The sequence below is a fragment of the Bos javanicus genome, chromosome 7, assembly GCF_032452875.1.
Source record: "Bos javanicus breed banteng chromosome 7, ARS-OSU_banteng_1.0, whole genome shotgun sequence".
Classification (NCBI taxonomy): Eukaryota; Metazoa; Chordata; class Mammalia; order Artiodactyla; family Bovidae; genus Bos; species Bos javanicus.
The window spans coordinates 87,513,029-87,532,333 of NC_083874.1; the positions used below are offsets into that span (position 1 = coordinate 87,513,029).

General features: G+C 37.7%; 1 long non-coding RNA gene across 1 annotated transcript in view; it reads left to right on the top strand.

Annotated features, from left to right (window-relative positions):
• Positions 1-4,457: 4,457 nt before the first annotated feature.
• Positions 4,458-19,305, top strand: part of LOC133251654 (uncharacterized) — a 41,595-nt gene continuing 26,747 nt past the window's right edge. The window contains exon 1 of the long non-coding RNA XR_009737713.1: positions 4,458-4,586. This is a non-coding gene — a long non-coding RNA (uncharacterized LOC133251654). The remainder of the gene's footprint in view (positions 4,587-19,305) is intronic.

Consider the following 19,305-nt stretch of genomic DNA (forward strand, 5'->3'; position numbering starts at 1 on the left):
TATTAAAAATTCTAATGTAGAAAAGCCTCAAGATCACTGTCGAGTGTAGTGGAAATGGGGCGGGAGAAGTGGGCCAGGAGTGGTCCAATGAACCCCCGCTCCAGACGGACCACAAATGGTGGGCTTTTCCCAGGCTCCAAAGTCAGGCAGGCACCCACACTTCAGCCCCAGGTGATAGAGCCCCTCTGCTGTGCCAGCCATCCTCCTAGGAGTGGCAGAGGGTCCGGAAAGGAGGACGTGAGTTCTTTGTCTTCCGCCTCATAATCCAGTTTTGTAGACATATATCAACAATAGCTGAATTTCAAAGCAGACTCCAGTCCGAGCAGAGGCATCAATACTCCCAATGGGAGTCACAAGGGAGGGAGAAGAATTCTCCTGGGAGGATCTGGGACACCTGCCCAGAGGAGACTTCACTGTGAGCTGGATCCTACTGGATGGGTAGGATTTTAACAGGCGGGAAGGGAAGATGGTGGAGAGGGCTTTCTAGGTAGAGTGGACCCATTCATTATATTTTGACACCATGATCACATAGAGCATGATCGTTAAATAGACACCTAAAATACATCAATGGAAAACATGTTATTACAGAAAATACTGTCAGAAATCCACTTAAAAATAAACTACACATGTACACTGAATATACAAATGGTAAAAAAAAACCCAAAAAACGGGAGGGGATGAGATTTTACTCCTCTTGCTAAATGTCTACTATTCAGATCTCAAGAATAAAACATACCAGTAGCTGTTGTTTCTGTTCATCTCAGTGCTTCTAATTGCTGCTATCTTATGGGGTCTCAATGAGAAGGAAGGAGGAGGGGGGAATGAAGATACAAGAGAGTCTCAGGAATGTGAACAACGTGAAGCTGGAACCCCACTCTAAGTACATTCATTCATTGTTCCAAAGGTGACCCTGGTCCGCGTGTTCAAAGGGAGCTGGAGGAGGACCAGCAGTTTTAAGGTAGCCCAAAGGAAGGCAACCTAATGCCTCCCTAAGGAGAAGCCGCAGAGGGCCGTGCTGGTGGAGGGAAGGATAATAGCAATAATAACAATAAAAGAAGAAAGAGTGGGGGTGGGGTGAGGTGGGCAGGAGTCCTGATAACTTGGGATGAGGAGGGAGGAAGGGGTGGAGGCAACCTCTGCAGTTGCTGGAGGAGGATGTGTAAGTGATACAAACAAGGGAAGCTGTGAGGCAGGATGCAGGAACACACTCAGGGAGCTCCCAGGAATAATGGAGAGCACACGTTACATCATCAGGATCACTGAGACCCGAATCCTCTGGGAAGTCATGTCTTTTTTTTTTTTTTTTTCCTGATACAACGTGTTTTGAAGCTGAGCTTAGGGGTGGAGTGAAAGAGGAGGGGAAAATCACTGGGAAAAATTAAGCAGTCTGAAAGGAGTGTAAGATTATGAAGATAAATGTTTACCTCTCCCCGGCATCGTATCTCTTGAAATGAAACTGTTTCTGAATAGTGCTGCATGCCTACTGCAAGAATGTGGGCATTGTGAACAAATTGACTGTCTCAGATGATTTGACACATTTTGATTTCTGCTTAGGAAAATATCTGTTAATCCTATTAGAAAGAGAAGGAGAGGGTCCTGAGCAGGGAATGTAAGAGATCAAATCACTTCACCATCTTGATCATGCTGTCCCCAGGCCAAGGTCTTCAAGTCACAGCCATTGCCACAAGACCCGGAGCCTCATCCCTGCCCTGCTTGGCATCACTTCAAAATCCCTTCTTCCGCAGCCTCCCCCATCCTCACCATGGCAGTAGCTGAAATCAAGACAACACTGGACAGCTGCCCTCTCCCTGGCAAACGAAAGCAGGAAAGAGACCTTATTTTATGCTTTCACTTCGTGTCGTTTTCCTTCTTTCCTTCCTATTCTCTTTTTCTCTCTCGTCCCTCCCCCTGTCCCTCTCTTCTTTTATTTGGTTTGCTGTTTGCTAATACCCAACTCCAGACCATTCTTTGTGTTTGGCAAAGGAAGCGGTTTTATTGTGTAGTAACTCCAGGGGGTATATGGTGTCTATGATGTTGTCTAGGCTGAGCCTCCCCCAGGAAGGTTAACTACCTCTGGCCTACTCTCCTAGTGGGAAGGATGGTGAGGCACACTTCCACACCGTTTCCTTTAGCAAGCAACCGGATTGGTCCCGGCCCCGAGGTCCCCACGCTTCTCACAAAGGTGCATCTCAGTGTCACCATGCCACTGATGGGGACCAGTTATCTGAGATCCAAATCTGTCAACTGCCGATGAAGAGTTAGGGACAACAGAAGACATTTTTCCCCCAAGTACTTTCTGAAAAAGGTGCTTCTTGGAGTAACACCCAAGTCTGATCAAAGGGTCTGTTCATCTGTCTCAAGAGCCAGCGCTGGAGCCCAGCGTGTCGCTAAAAATATGCACTCACAGTCCTAGAAAATTGTATTCATTAAACTCTACCTACAGGTCCTCACCCAGAATCTGCTCTATGCCAAAGCAGCATGTTGCTGTTAATCCTCCTTTATAGATTAGGCAGTAAAATAAAGAGGGTGGGGCTGAAATGCAGGGGAAGTCTGCACACGTGTTTGGAGAAGAAGAAAAGGCACCGCACAGGGATTTCTTGTTCTCTCCTTCATGTTCCCAGTGGCCAGGGCTGTCCAGACACCACTGAGAGGTGCAGGGCTCTTTCGCATTCACAGTATTTTCACTTCCACAGGGTAAGTGCTACATGTAAAATGGGAATTTAGAACCAGATCAAATAAATACCTTCAAACTGTGGCACACTGCTATTTCTGGATTCCCTCCTCCCGCCTTCTTTGTAGGTTAAGGAAGAAATAGTAATAATCATAGCTGACATTAGTGAGCACTTACTACGTGCCAAGCGCTGTGGCAAACGTGCTTAGATGCGTCCCCTCAGTTCCTCCCTCTAGGATCCTGACGCGGTGCATGTGTCACCGGAATTTTGCAGAGGATGCCATGAAGGTGGTAGAAGGGTGAGCATGTAAGTGACAAAGCTGGGATCTGAACCCTCAGCTTCCAACATCTTGCTCTTCACATCTATGCCATAGTGCCACCTCTAAGTAATTCCTGGAAAAATCCGTTCTGTGGTCCTTTCATCAAAGAGTTTGGTGACTGCACCTTAATAATAATTGCTATTGTCTTAATTTTTTTTTCAATTTTCTGCCATCAAATGGTAGGGTTCCACAAAGGCAGGGCAGGGCCTGTGTCTCCCTCAACTTTGCACCCCCTGCAGTCCTTAAAACAAAGTATCTTGCCCAGAATAGGAGTTAAAGAATTATTTGTTGAAATACCCTTTACATTATCTCTGTACCTAAATAAAGCCCATCTAAACAAGTCCATTTCCCAAACACTGGGGTTTGTCTCTTCTTTGTAGCCGTCCTCTTCTTCCTGTTTTGTTTTCCAAAGGTTGATTTTGAACTAGAGGGACACTGCGGTTGTCTTGTCACTTAGCGTGATTTGAAAGTGAGAGTCTGTGTAGTGCTTTAGCCTGCCCTCAGCAATCAGGCCTCACACTCGCGCGGCTCTGATTGTAGGAGTTGCCTTATTTGCATTGATGAGGATGAGCCAGCTGCTAGAGCATACAGAACGGCACCTGACACAATCACCGAGCTCAGGATTAGCGCAGGGAATCAGGAATCCACTGTGCTGCGTGGCAATCTCAGCCCTACATTAGAGTCACTCATGCAAAATGACCCAAATTTGCAATGAGCACAATTAGCAATCCAAAGATGCATGTTAATTGGGGGGCTGGAGATTTTCCTACATTTCCCTAAATTAAAAATAATAAACACACTCTTTCCTAGAGGAGTCTGGGCATGAAAATAATGCAGGGGATTCTGAGTTTGTAAAAAAAGGGTAAACCCCTGAAAATGTGGATTCCTTAGCCCCCCCCCCAACCCCCACCCCCACATACACACACCCGAGGTATTAAGTTTGGCATCAAATATGGTAAGGGCTTTGTGGTGTCATGATCCTTTTTGAATCAGTAGAAAACAGCTACTTATAAGGCTAAAAATAATAAAAACAGCAATAACTCTAATACGTAGAAAAGGGAAATTTAAGCTTTAAAGGGGTATTTACTATTTTATATTCTGTATTAATATTTGAGACTGTCTTTGGGTCACACAACACCACAGATACACCCAGTGATTTCAGGATTTCCTAAAAGTGCAAGAGATTATGTTGAATTTTTATGAAACAGAGTTTATAAGTCAAACAGAACCTTCTCAAGCCCTGGGCTGTGTTTCCATGTGTCTGCAGTCTATAGATATTGAAATGCTCACCTATACTTTAGAAAAAAAAAAACACACAACATTTTGCAAAAATTGAATAAATGATCATTCAAAGCAAAAGCATGCAGTTCAAAAGCTAAACCTCCCATTGGAGAACAGAAAATTTAATGAGCTTTTAATGGAATGCAATGCTCAGAGTAGTAAATTATTTGTTAGTTGACGATGCAATCAGCATGCTGATTAAGGTTGCTTGGTTTTTTACTAAACATTAACTGAATGAAAACGGGTAGTCCTTGTTCTGCTTGGGGGGCTTTAAGGAAGCAAATGGACTTTCAGAACTGAGATTGTCAATAAAGGTGAGTGCACTCCAGGTGTCATTTGAATATGATGATAAAATACTTCTGATAAATATTTAAAAGCATTTTAAATCCACAATGTTCGCCTAGTGTATTGTGGACTCTGTTTAAAGAAACAGTGGGCCTTAGCAGGGCCTAACAACAATCCCTCTATTTCTCTCTAGAAAGAAATACCTAGATCTGCTTTCTTTTATTGCAAAAGAGAAAAAAAGGGGGGTGGTATGCTTTGAAAATAGAAGCCAGCCTGGACTTTGGGACCAGGAACTGTTTGGGAGTTTGGAATATAAACCTAAGAAAAGGCAAAAAAAGGACAAAAACCAAAACAAAGGAAAATATTCTGACCGCAAATAAAGAAGAGACATCTGTTTCTCTGGGTAGATTAAGATAAAAATTTAGGTAGTTTTGATATTTTGATGCTTTAAAATGATTGCTATTAGAATATATATATATTTTTTCGATTTATAAATGTTGGCATTCTGAGAGCAAGAAGGACTGTGGTATCAGAGTTATATTCTGTCTAATTTAGGAGCTCTGCGAGGGGAGTAAAAAAAAAAGATCAAAAATTGGAAATAAATTATGTAATGCTTATTTTTGTTGTTGGATGGTTAATACAGAATTTATAAGTTATATTATTCACCATATATTAATCAATATGTACATTAGCTATAAATTATTGTTTCTGAGAGAGATTTTGTTACCAAATCTATTTAAATTGCTAGATTTATTTTCCCCTCAAAAAGAAGGATTTTTTTTTGTTTGTTTGTTTTTCTCCCTACCAATTGAAGAATTATGGGTTTCTAGGTTAATTTTCTTTGAACAGCTACAAAGTTCTTTTTCTATAAATCCTAATTAGTTTCATCATCGGTGATTCTCTGGCAATGGTCAGGTACCCTTAAAATCCGATAAATAACTACCTCTCACTTTTAACTATTCCTGTTTATGACCCAAGAGGTTAAAAGCCTTTGACTGGCATTTGACTTCTGACCTCATATAAATGTTATCTTATCAGTTCCTGCTTGTTAACTTGTATTGAGTGCTTGTCCCTGATGGCTTTTAGATAAAGGGTTGTGGGTTTTTTTCTTTTTAATATATTTCCTATAGGAACTAAACCATTTGCTTTGTTCTCTGCTTAGTGCACTCCAGTCTACACAGAAAACCTGCTATAAATCTGTTATAAAGCTCCAAATATACTTTTATTTATTCCCGACATTATTTTAGTTTAGCTTTACGGGTGGGATTTGATGATTGGGAATATGTATTTATTATAATTAATAGCAGTAATTACTAGTGCTCTTAAGCCTTTAACATGTTAGTCAGAAAGCTGGTTAGCATGGTACACTTTTTTTTTTTAATGTAAAAAAATTAAAAGAAAAACAATTTTAGCTTTGCATTTTGCACCAGCATGAGATGAGTTAGAGAGATAATTTATGGAAATCTTGTCTCCACAGACTTCAGAAGTCCGCCTAATGAGAGAGTCATCACTAAGATATATCTTTTTTAAAAAATCGAATCCAGACCATGAACAGTGCATTTTTGATCCTTTGGGGAGGAGGGTGGTGGCCTGGCGCCCTCCTTTGCCCTTCTGTCCTAAGAATTAAGAAGGATTTCGGCCTTTTATTCCTTTTGCAGCTGTGTGTGTTGTTCACATGTTCAAGTGTGTATGTGTGTGAGTCCAGTCTCTATATACAAATCTAAATACATTTGAATGTTTGCATTTTAAGCTCTCTCCATACCTTGATGGCATCATGAGAGTATTCTGGGCAGATGTTGGTGCTTCAGAGACTGCCTCATTTACAAGTGACCCACAGTGTGATTTCTAAACAAAATATTATATTAATTTCTGTGTGGAAAACAGGCAGAGAGGAGGGAAAGAAGGAAGAGGCAGCCATCTTGGAGTCCTTTTGCCTTTTAGCCTCCTTCTTCCTCTTCCCAAAGCTCGATAGTTAGAATATTATCTTCATTTTTAATTGGCCTTCAACATAATGCAGGAGGCATGTATAAGAGACCTTTGTATCCGTGTTTGGAGTAGAAAAAAGTTGTAACCTCTTTGGACTTTAAATAATAACTGCGACTATAGACAAACTACACCTATTATTCTCTATCCTTCTAAATAAATATACATATAAATGAAGCATATGCCACAGCTTGTAAGAGACCTGTACAAAACCTATTAAGGGAAACAAATGTCTATTTGGACCATTCATTTACTGCTATCTAAAGAATTAATATGTCAGTAAAGTTATCTGCCCTTCCTCCTCCCCATTCTTTCTTTTCTCCCCAAACACACACTCACATGCGCACACACACACACACACACACATTCAGACACCCCCACTACGCAGCAGTGGCAACCCTAGAAACTTGCTTTTTTAAACAGGAATTCCCTTTCTCTTAGATCTGAAGTATTTCAGGAAGAATGAAAAGACCAGCTCCTATTTGTTATTTTATTTTAATTTTCTGTGTGTGGAGCTGCTCAGCTCTGCCATGTCCCAACACTGCTTTCATCATGCTCATATTCTGGCAACACACAGGTTTAACGCAATTTGTCCTAACTTTTCATTTCAACCATTGCTTTTTCTCAAAGTGGCCAGAGTTTAAAGACTCAAAAGCAAAGGGAAAAGAAATACCCCGGCAGGGGGAAAAACAAACCAACCTCCAAACTGGTGCTGGTATTCACAGCATTGACACATTCTCAAATGTTTTCTCTGTAGTTATAACACAAAAGCGCTTTCTTCCCTGTTTTGATGTGTTAAAGACAGAAAGAGAGAGGACCCTTGGAAGTGGTAAAAATAAGTATTTGGAAGCACAGGGAAGGTGTTTCCCCTTTGAATCTCCAGCATGTGTCAATAACTTAGATACTAACAGTTTAATATTAATTAACTTTAAAAATGAAAAGGGGGTGGGTGAAAAGTTAAATTTAAGCAAGTTATGTTGCCTCCGTTGAACTTTCAGCTCTGGGTTGCCTTCAGTTTTGTGTAATGAGATGTGCCCCTGAAGCCAATCATTCTGCTGTCTCTGAAATAAGGGTAACCAGGATCCTAAGTCCCTCTGAAAAGGGTGTGAGTAGATCAATAACGAATTATTGTCTAATTCTGGCATTTGGCAGAAGAAACCACAAACTTTTACTTGTTTAGTGTCAGTAATCTGAACTCATTTTTCTAGTCAATAGTATTTGCAGATTGGTTTACTGGGCAAAACAGATAAGAGTCTGAAACAAATAAAAATCTGAATCCTAAACACTCTCCTATTCTGGTGGCTAAATTCTCTAAGTCGAATCCCAGAGTCTTTTACCATTGTATGCTGTATTCTGGCTTTTAAAAAACAAACAAGATTTAAACACATAAGCTAGATGATTTCAAAACTGGAACACATTACACCATCATTTATTTCTATTTAATTAATGTTTTAATATATAGTTGTAAATCTAACTATACCTAAGGCAGAAAAAGTATTTACTTAAATCAGTTTCTATTCCAATCAGAATGAACTCCCCAATCATTTTTGAAGTAATATTTTAAAATCATTGTGGTTAGTAATACTTGTAAATCATTGTAGTGAGAGGAAGAAGATGATGAAGGGTGATCAATGTCCTTGATTTTCTGTACAGCCGTATCATCAAGCTTTATAAAGTCACCTAAGGGTGTATTAAAACATACTGCTTCTATGTATTTACATGTTTATAAACTTACCCTAAGAATATATTAAGAAATACAGTCCATTTGATTTTTTTTTTTTTTCCATTCCTTGCCAAAAATCAAACCTGCTCTGTTTGGAAAAAAGCAGACACTTCTGTGATATCATGGAGTTTTTTGCATTTCAGTAAAAGAAGTCGAGGACATGGAGTCAGAAATACCCGAATTTTTAGGACTCAAGGTATTACTGTAAAGGTTTTATCCTTTCCTCTGTGAAGACTGATGCAGATGGATTTCTCATTTGCTTTGGTCTCTGTCCTCTTTCTTTCGTGTTTCCTTTATTTGTATAAATTAGCTTTGTCCTTTCTTACTAGAATGTTTGATTTGGGCACACTCTCCCACATAGATTCTCAGTCTCACTCCCCCCAACTTGTCTGGGGAGTGGTTTTTCTTACTTAAAAAGCTTTGTAATTCAGACTCAGAGTGCCAGGGCCTTTTTTTTTTTTTTTTAATTTATCTGGATATGCTCAAAGGTCACACCCAAGATCATAAGCTATGTTTATATCCTTCTTATGGGCAAATGATAAAATAATATCCACACACATCTGATACTAGGGGTATGGCCTGGACACACACCTTGCTGTCTTCCCCTTGGCCTCTCCTGCCCTGAGAATGAATACCTCCCTCTCCAAAGTTGATGCTTCGAAGTGACCAGTCAGATGCTGGCAGGTCAGCTGGCCGTCCTCTTGGACAGAGGGTTCATAAATCAGAGAAGTGTTGGTGTGGTTCAAAGAAGAAGGTAGTCCAGCCTGAGGGAAACCACGTAAATCTCTCCCGGAGCATTGTTCCCGGTAGGGAGTTGGGGGTGAGAGTTGGGTAGCTCCTGGGGTCTCGGCTGTTATTAATGCCCTAGCCTCCTGCAGTGGGTGCTAACTTGTTGTGCATGAGAGCTGCCACCACCCTTCCCAAACGTCGGGCGATTGGAAAAGTCAAGCACTGCTGAGCCCTGATTTTCATTTAATAGTCAAAACCAAGATGCATTGGGCTATGAAGATAGGACAGCTCCCTTGAAAAGATTATTTGAACTACAAAGGCATTCATTTAGGGCTAGCCATGTTGCAAAAGGGCCTGCTAGAAATTAGCAGCCTGTCCTGGTATTTGGAGAGCAAGAGTGACAACTTATTGGAAGTTCTCAAGGAATCATTTATATTTCACACTCCACTAGGCAGCTGATTTGAGATTGTCTGTTAGCATAACAAAGGCTCTGAGCCTGTGAACTTCAGAAACCTTTCGACCTCTTAGCTGCTGGCATGAATAGCCCCCAGTCCTGCCTATAGAGATCTCCCAAAGCTCCCCTGTTCGTGGCTAAATTGTTAATCAGGGTAATTTAATATAGTTTTCAATATGCCTCATCTCTTATTGGGAAAGGTATTCACAGCTCCCCTACCCCTGGAAAAAAAAAAAAAGTTCTTTTATTCAAGTGTGAGAGGGGCAGCTGCAGACAGACCGGCATCCCTGGCTGCTCCCCCCCAAACCCCCTCTGTAGCAGCAGTAATGTTCTGAGCAGCAACCATAGTGAAGGGCCAGAAAAAGAAACTTCGACAAGCACCCCTCTGCCCGCACTCCAACCTGAACCTGAAATTCCAGTCTGTTTACGCCAGGAACCGACAAAACAAAACCCCAAAGCTCAGCCATAACTGAAACCTCAGCTCACACACACACACACACACACACACACACACACACACGCCACACCCCCTTCTCCACCCTCTCTTTACCCCCACCCCTCTCCTTCCTCCTCATCTCCCAACCAAGCTTCTCTTCTGGCTCCCGTCAAGACAAAACGCACCGGAGCCCAGGGCCTGCTAATTTTCATTTCTCTCCCTCTTTGGAGGCAGCCCACACCATCCTGCACGCTCCTTCACAGTCACCCTCCGCCCGGAGCCCGCAGCCTCTCCCTGTGTCACATACACTTGCTCTCACCCGCTCCCTCGCACACTATCAATTCACATGCACATTAGTTAGCTGAAAAGAGCCAGAGCACAAATATATTCATTTTAATCCAGTTAAGACCTAAGAGGTCTCAGAGGATATTCTTCCATAGTTTGAAAACCAAGTCTAAAACTCAGATTTGGCTACACTGTTTCATCTCAAAGAGGCCTATGGTGTGCCTTTCTTTCACTTTCTACCAGTACATATTGTAAAAAATAAATAAATAAGGTGAATAAAACACAGTCACAAGCAAACCACCCAGCTTCAGGCAGACACTGCGCACATATCATCACTATGTTGTCTTTTTTTTAATGACTGTGTTTCTTGTACTCATGTGCCAAGTCAGAAGAATTTCATACAAGAGAAGGAAAAAAAATACGAAATCACTATTTTTTTAAAATTAAAAATGTAAGGATACAATCTCTTCATCTCATTTTTCCACATAAAAATTTTAAGATATTTATAATCTTTAATCTTTCATTTTCCATATGAGAATTTGAAGACATCTCTGCAAAATGTATCTGGGTATTTCCCGATCCCTTTGGTGGTGATTTTCTGTGCAACTGTGCTCTGTCTTTGTGCGAGTTGAGGCCCTGTATCTTGCTTCTTCCTGGAACAGCCATTTCTTGTGGGCCCTGTTTTGGTTGGTGGGCTTGCCTCAGCTCCTGAAGTTGGATAAAGCCAGGATCTAGTGCCTGAAGTATTTGCTTTGAATTTGCTCTAGTTAGACTGGTCCCTGGTGGGGGTGGGGAGACTTTCTTCACTCACTTGGAATTGTAATCTGGCATCTCAGAATCACTAAGATGGGAGACAAATTTCTGTTTACAGGATCAGGAAAGGATTATTAACCTCCAAAACAGAAGTACAAATATAAGCCCACAATTAAAAAAACATAACAAAACAAACAGCCCAACCTCTTTCCCAAGATAATTTTTCATGGAGTTGAAAGAATAAAAGGTTTTTAAAAAAGATTTCTTGGTCAATTTTAATATCTAAATAATATCCAGAGGTGACACTTTGGAAAATAAAATAAGTATATCTGGCTATTATACGACAATCTTAAAATCTGCATTTTCCTTACCATAAAAAGGGATTCTCACAACTTTAATTTCAGTGCTGTCAAAGTTTTAAAATTATAAGCATCTTTGTCAATGATCTGTGCATTTTCATTTTAATGTTGGGTTTTTTTATTTTATTTTGTAAATAGTGACTTTCATTTTCCTGATGTCTTAAACCAGAATATCTCTAAAAATATTAATTGATAGTTACTACAAATCAGTGGATAAATATTTCTGGTTTCTCTTTTTAAAAAATCAAATATATTAAATAACTCCTATATAAATTAACAGAAATTTAACTTTCAAAAGATGTTTAGAGAGGAAAAAAATATTATGGCTTTTAAACCCAAGAAAGAAAAAATACACAATTTGCATTTTTTCAGTGCTTTTGCTTAACATTTTTTTCATTAGCTTTTTATTCATTAGAATTTATGATCCATGTCCATCATTACACTTTCACATCTCTGATTTCTGTTAAATTTTCTAACAGAGGTTAATAAATATAAAGGGGTAAAAAGGCCTATTTGCTTTCATCTAAAGTGCTCAGTATTTCAAGATTATTTGTATTTGCATTAAAATTTTTTTCATGTTCTAATTTAAATTATTTAAATTGGTCTGAAATTAATTCTATTTGGAGTTAGAAAGTAATAGGAGGATTTTTTTTAAAGGAATTAAATAACATGATTTTGCTAAATTATAATGTTTTCTTAATGTTGGGCCATCTAACAACACCCTCTCTAGCATGGCACAGTTTGGGCTTCATATTTATGGAAGAAATAGGGTTGGGGGGAGAAGGATGTATATTTGGAATGGTGTTTGACAGGGGGAATGAACGCAGACACCAGAACAATTATATTACAATCCCATTGGGAATGCCAGCACCAAATTTAGCCAGACTGATGGGGTACTGTCTAGACGGTCCCTTTTGTGTATCAGCTGTTTTTTCCCTGCTTTATTGCACTGCCTGAATGTGTGAGTTGAACATGCATATGGATCCCAAACATAACCATTCCAGCAACCATACATTGCTGTTAAATTCTCTCATTTGGCTGAGAATCAAGGGTTGTGTATTCCTACTGTATTCCCTTTACAATATTTTGTAATTAAAATGCAGCTTCCAGAATTAGAGGTTTAACAAAGGTCATAAGACAAAGTAGAAAGTGCCTAGGCTGTTTTTTTTCATATGAAAAAAAATGTACTAAGTAAACATTTCTATCTTCTCAAACATGTCCACCTCTTTTCTACAGAAGTAAAAGAAAGCCAGAAAGAAAAGAAATAAAACAATGAGTGGAAAGAGGCAAAATAGATGTAAATTACCACCTTTCCTTTTGAAAAGGGTAAAGGATAGAAAGAAAGAATATTTATTAAATGTTTACAGTATAATTAATGGCAGTGTGTGTGGTTTTCCTTTTTTTTTCCTTCTTTTCCTTCTTTTTATTCGGTAAACCAAATAGAATTCAGTAATCAGGGTTCTTGTGAGGCCTTAGAAATAGATTCTCAAACTCTTTTAAATAAATGCTTATAAGATTGCTGTACCGTTACTGGAGAGACAGGAAATCCCAGAGATATTTCTCTTCTGGGCTACGGTCAGGATTTTGTTTTGTTTGTCAAGACAGTGTAGGAAGGCTAGGACTTAGTTATATGTGACTACAGTATCCACACAAAATATTCATTGTTCAAAGGAGCAGAAATGCACCCCTAAATAGGATGCTCACTCCCTGGGTGATGGGTACTAGGGTTGGATGCCTTTGCTAACAACCAAGAATTTAAAATGAACACAAATTAATTATTCAAATTAGAGAATGAGAAATAGAAAGACACATTAATGCTAATGAAAGTAGGTATCAGAGCTACCTCTTTCTATGAAAGGTTTATCAATAATTTTTGTCACCAAGAATGAAAAGGTGTAAGAAATTGGAATTCCACAAAATGTAAGACACCATAAATAAAATTCTTGCCTTGCAGTAGAAGCCCAAATGAATCTACTGTTTAAGGAAAGAGAATCCCATGTTTCACAGAACATTAATAAATTTATTAATATGTACATACAAACTATTTGGAGCAGGAATTCTACTTTCCATGTGCTGAAAAAAAATTTTTGCCTTAACAAAAAGGAAAATGGTAAACTTTTTTTGCCATTAAGGAAAATCAAAGTTAAAGTCAGTGACAGAAAAAATATTTTTAATAGTTATACGGTTTTGGGCACTAAATTTTGTCAGTAACTAACTAGTGGATTTTTAAAATAATAATTTCCTATGCTTTACCACTGGAATTCAGTAACTACCACCTCCTATGGACAATGAAGACTTTGTCCATCTTTTGAAGATTGGGTATTGAAAAGAAGGCTGGAAGAAAGAGAAAGTAAATTTTCTTCCCAATTTTACTGACTAGAACATCTCTTTTTTTGGCTTGAAACATCAGATCACAAACCAACAACCGTAAGATAGGCTCTGGATATAGGGTTGGAGAAATTTCCTGGTTGGAAGAAGGTATGAGGCTTGAACAACTGACGTTAAACATGACGATCTTGAGTAGGCACTTGTAGGCAATGATGTTAAAAACCTCTGAGATATAACTTTGGCACAGCTGAGAAAAAATTCAACCAGACAGGGATGGAGAGCAAGAGAAACCAAGACTGAGAAATAAGAAAGCAAGAGAAAAAAGGTGGTGGGGGGGCGGTGCAGGGAGTGGTGGTTAGGGGTGGGTGGCACGCAGGAGTGGTGAGTGAGAAAGAAAGAGAGAGCAGAGAATGAATATTCCAAGCATTGTTTTAATCTAAAACAGAGATGCTTCCAGGAGAATGAATTTCAATGGAGCTGAGCCAAAAATAATTATAGAGATTTTCTTGTTTTGTTTTGTGAATGAAGAGCATCTCTTTTCTCTGGAGATGCGAGAGTGAGAAAGGACCAGAGCCAAGAGATTGAAGTGATGCCCCTCTGCCCCTTTACTTCCACACAGCACAGTAGCGGACCTTTCTTTCTTCCCTTTTCCAAAAGCTATTGGCACCGAATTGTGCTAGGAAGAGAGGGAAGTGGCAGCAGCCCTCCAACCTAGCTGGATTTTCTATTCTAACAATAGCTTGTTTACTTTGATAAGGCTGAAGTATTGAAATTGGATGCAAGATTGGGTGGGGGGGGACAGGGATACATATTTTAGGTTCTAGAGATAAAATTGAGCGATTTACAACTAAGAATATTCCCCTATTAGAGACACTTGAAACTTCCTTTGGGGTTTGTTTTACCAATTACATTTGTTGCCTTGTTTTTCATCATCAATAGCAGGCTACTAAAGGAAATAAAGTATTCTCTCAATTTTCTTCCATTTTCTCTGTGATGTAAAATCTTTATCTTGGAACCATTTTTTATAGGGAAAAAGACTGTCGTTTGTTAAAATAGCTTAAGCTACACTGGATTTTTGTGAAAGCAATATAATATACTTCTCACGAAAGAAGATATGGAAGGCTTTATACTAATTTGACACACACAGGGTTGGGGGAGAAACTCACTAACATTAATAGACTTTGGAGAGGAAGTAATCATAAACAACTCAGAATTAATATCTAAAGACGATTGATTTTCTTAAGTTAAATTAACTTACAAACAATTCATGCCATTAAGTACTGTCTGAACCTGAAAATTCTCTCCAAATCTCTCAAGTGTTGTGCCATGTTAAAGACCTTGTTGTCATTTTTATCATTCATAGATAGATGTTAGTTCTACATGTAGGTTTCAGGTATTATACTTTTGTACTACCTGAATTTAAAAAACAATATATTTCAGAAATCTAAGAATCAGTTTCTTCTACGTCATATGTCACAACTTTTAAAAAAAAAACAAAAGTGAAAATTAACTTTTTAAAAATAAATATTTGACCTGCTAAGTACAGCAATTTAGTTATCCAGTAGAAGAACAGCATAAAGTTGTAAGCTTAATGGCTTAACATGAAAATGACCTTGGTACACATTTAAAATAAGGAAAACTATGTTACATTAGCAGTCAAGATTATCTGTTGGCTTAAGCATAAACATCTCTGAAAGTAGCAAAAATAGATATAATTTCATTTAAAACTTTTACATATTAAAATTGCTCGTTATTCTATAAAAAAATATATTGGAAATGTATATTAGTTGGCAGTAAAGTTTATGATTCTGTTTTGTTGTTAGGTTTTTAAAAAATTTCTTAAAGAAGGAAAATATGTTCATGTACATGGGACTTTATTTAGGGATTTTCAAAACATTTTAAATGTCACTGTGAATATAGTGTGTAAATCTGTGAATATGAGTTTTATGAATCCACATTTAATTTAATTAATCATATTGATTCACTTGACATTTTTCTCCTCCTGAATCTCCCCTCCCCCCTCTTCCCATCTCTCTATTAAAAGCAATTCATTCACAGTGGTAGACTAATTTTTGAAGCAGATTTTACAAAATAAAACTGACAATGGTTTTAGAAGAACTTTTAAAAGCATTCAACTTAGATATTGTTAGAAGTGATTAAAATGAATATTTAAGAATTCAAAGTACTTCATCATATTAATCTTAACATTACATTAAAAACCCAATCCCCACATGAGAAATCAACCTTTTAAAAAGAACAATTATTAATATTAAATAGCCAGAATAATTACTAGTATATGCTAAACTGAAATAAGTATATGAGATTAGCAACAAATATTTATTTTTCCAAGTTTAAAATGAAATAATTTGTAAAATAGGAAAATATTTAATAAAGTTTAATGTCTATTAAAAACCCAATAGACACAATTTGAGAATTTATGGTTTTGCTGCATCATTAACACTGTTGAGGGAAACTGTTAGTCTACCAAAACATTTAAAATATGGTATACAAGAATTTATTGTTAGCAGTAGTAAAGTATATCACATTGACATAAGGGTATTTACTATCAAGCTCTAGAATGGATTAGGAGATGAGGAGGTAAAGACAGATTTACAATTAATAAGTGCCCAAAAATATTACAATGGCAAGGTTTCTATATTTTATAAACAGATATGCTAGATGTAGATTATATTTGTCACTTGTTTGTATTGGTGATCTTATTATAAAATGGAGTTTGAAGGCTTCTCTCTTGACCAAATCTTTTCTAACTCCAAATTACTAAACCAATTTCAGAGCTTTGCTCAGAAAAGTTACACTTCACTTGAACCCAACCCTAGAAATTGCCCCAAAGGAAGTGCTGTTTGTTTGTTCTTTTCATTTGTAGTGGGGTAGAGCCCAGTTTGCAACTGTGGGGCTGGACACAGGAGAAGCAGCAGCAAGAAGCAACTGAAAAGGATTAGGATGAACACTTCCTCAAGCTTCACAGGCTTGTTTGCTTGTCACAGATGCCATTAAGGTGCATAGATAAGATATATTTAATATTAAGACTTTTAGAGAGCCTTGATACTCCTGAAAATTCAGAGGCAAAGCTGAGCCTCTTTCTTTAGCCCATATACTTCATTACATTGGCCCCGGAATCCTGGCTAAAGATAGTTTCATCCAGCTCACATGCTTGGGTTTTGTCACTTCATGTCATAACCTCCACATTACTTAAATATAGTTTTTAAATGTATTAAACAGAAATGCTGATATAAGCCTAAATGTAGCTGTACTTGCTGTTTCTGCTCTAAGTTCATTCATGGTGGTGGATTTAGTTAAAGGGCCCAGAACAGCCATGCTTAACAGTAAGGAAACAAAATCCTCTTGGCTTCAATGGGGGCTAGGTCTATGTCAGAGCAGAGCAAACTCACTGTAGATATTTGAGATAAATACCTTCTGTAGAAATGTACACATCACATTGGTGTTCTATATAGTGTAAAAAAAAAAAGTATGCTGCATCACACACAAAGCCCTGTTACCTTTTTTTTGCCTTAACTAAATGTTATTTTTTTATATCTTAGACACAGAGAATATACGGTAACATTTATAACAGGATAGCGGGCTCCAAATAAGAACTGCTAATGATCATAGGTGTCTATTGAATCATAAGCAAGGACTACCTGGTAAGCATTAAGTGACAATAAAGGATATTCTTGCTAAAATATTAGATGAATTGATAATAGAGAAAATAGTCATTTTGACAGAAAAGTCAACAGAAAATAGCAGTAATTATAAGTGCCTTGTATACGAGCAGAGTGTATCACACCCAGTGTGCAATGTGCTCTTATAAAAAAAGTATGGTACCTCTACTGGATGATACAGCTGCATTAGGAAGTTTTATAGAATGGCTTATTTTTCCAGAGCACAACATTTAGCCTTTCCACAGGCTTTTTTTTTTTGGTAGAATTTCTCCTCCCAGTTAAAAACTGGTTTTCATCACACAACTGCATAATTATTTTTCTGCAACTAGCGATAATTACTTGTTTTGTGTATCTCTACTAGAGTGATTCAGTGTTTGCTGTTCTACCTCATAAAATGCATCTGTATTAGAGGCATGTGAAAAGGAGTATTGACCTTATATAATATATTGCTATATTGGTAGGGGCACACAGCTCTAATTCTTTGTAAAAGGCACAAAAAGTCTATATTGCTTTGAGTTTTCCTTTTTGAATGCTATGTGAGTTTTCTGACTGAGGCATAAAACTGGAGGTAACTGAAGACAAGAAACCTCACAACATGGAAATTACTCAGTACACAAAGAAACTCCCTCTCAGATAGATGTACAATAGGTGCCTGAATAAAAAAGGCAGTTGGAAGGATTTGTTTATAGTGGCATCAGAAAAAACTCTGGAATCAGTGTTTGTGAGATTTGTCACACCAAAAAATCAAAAACAGATTTCAATTCATTTAAGAATATCTAATCATTTTCTGTCACTCACAAAGCTCTCCACAAAAAAATAAAAAGAAAGAAAATTAAGCAGAGCCCCTCCTGCCAGTCTTCTTTTATCTTCAGCAGTCCTCCTCTTTCTCTCTTTTCCTTCCAACTCTTATTTGTCTGGGTGTTCCTTTCTTTCAAGTTGTCTTTAATCCTTGCTTTCCCATGTCCCTCTTTAGTCTTATTCACCAGTGATGCCAATAAAAATAAACAGTCTATTTAAAGCAAATGAGTAAATGCCCAAAAAATATGTGATTGGTGTGTGCCTTATTTTATTTTTGTCTTTTAGTAAAATTACACCTGTGGCACTCTCTTACTTAAAATTTTTATAACTTTAAAACCAAAACACAAAGAGCAGAGAGCTGAAGTACTATTTGATGTCTCTGGATTTATTTATAAATATATGTAATGTTAAATGCAGCAAAATCCTTGTGAGACTACTTTCGTGCTTACTGATCCCAGGGTGCAGGAGGAATTAGCTTATCCAGGAAAACTCAAAGTCATAATTAGTCTTGTGAATTATAATAATCGGGTTTCATCCTACACTTCTTTCTCATGTGGTACTCCCAGTGGGAGTTCTGCATGAAAAGGACTGCAGGATTGGGTATTAATAATGGTATACCTGTGAAATATTGGTATATTCCTACAGTGCCAGTCAATGAAATCAGTATACTACCCCATCTTTGTACTACAGCCTTCAACCAATTGAAAAATAACTTCAATGGATTTTTCAAATTTCCTAAAATTCCATTATTAGTTTTTTAAAATACTTCTTAAAATTATAAAATAAAAATGGAAGTTTTTTTTCCCTCAATGAGATATACTTCTTACTCTTAACTTTGTTATAGATATAAGGCTGTAATTAACTTAAATGTTAACAATGCTAAGCTTTACATAATCACCTCCAATAAATTGAAACAAAAGAACAAGCAGGGAAATAATCATGAAACTCAGCAGAAAGTTACATTTATTTTCAAAGCTCTCAGATCAGCTATTTTCACTAATTTGATTACTCAGGTCAATCAAACACCTTGTTGACTGATGGAGATAACCAAAATTTTAAAATGTATAGACCCAGCCTGAATGAAACAAAAGAAGTGTAATAGCTTACCAATCCTGAGATGTTGATGTTTCGTCATTTGTGAAACAGAAATACTTCTTTCAAAAGTTACACTGTGATGAACTGCTAACTAGGCTTAGAAAAGCTGACAAAATGTAATCATA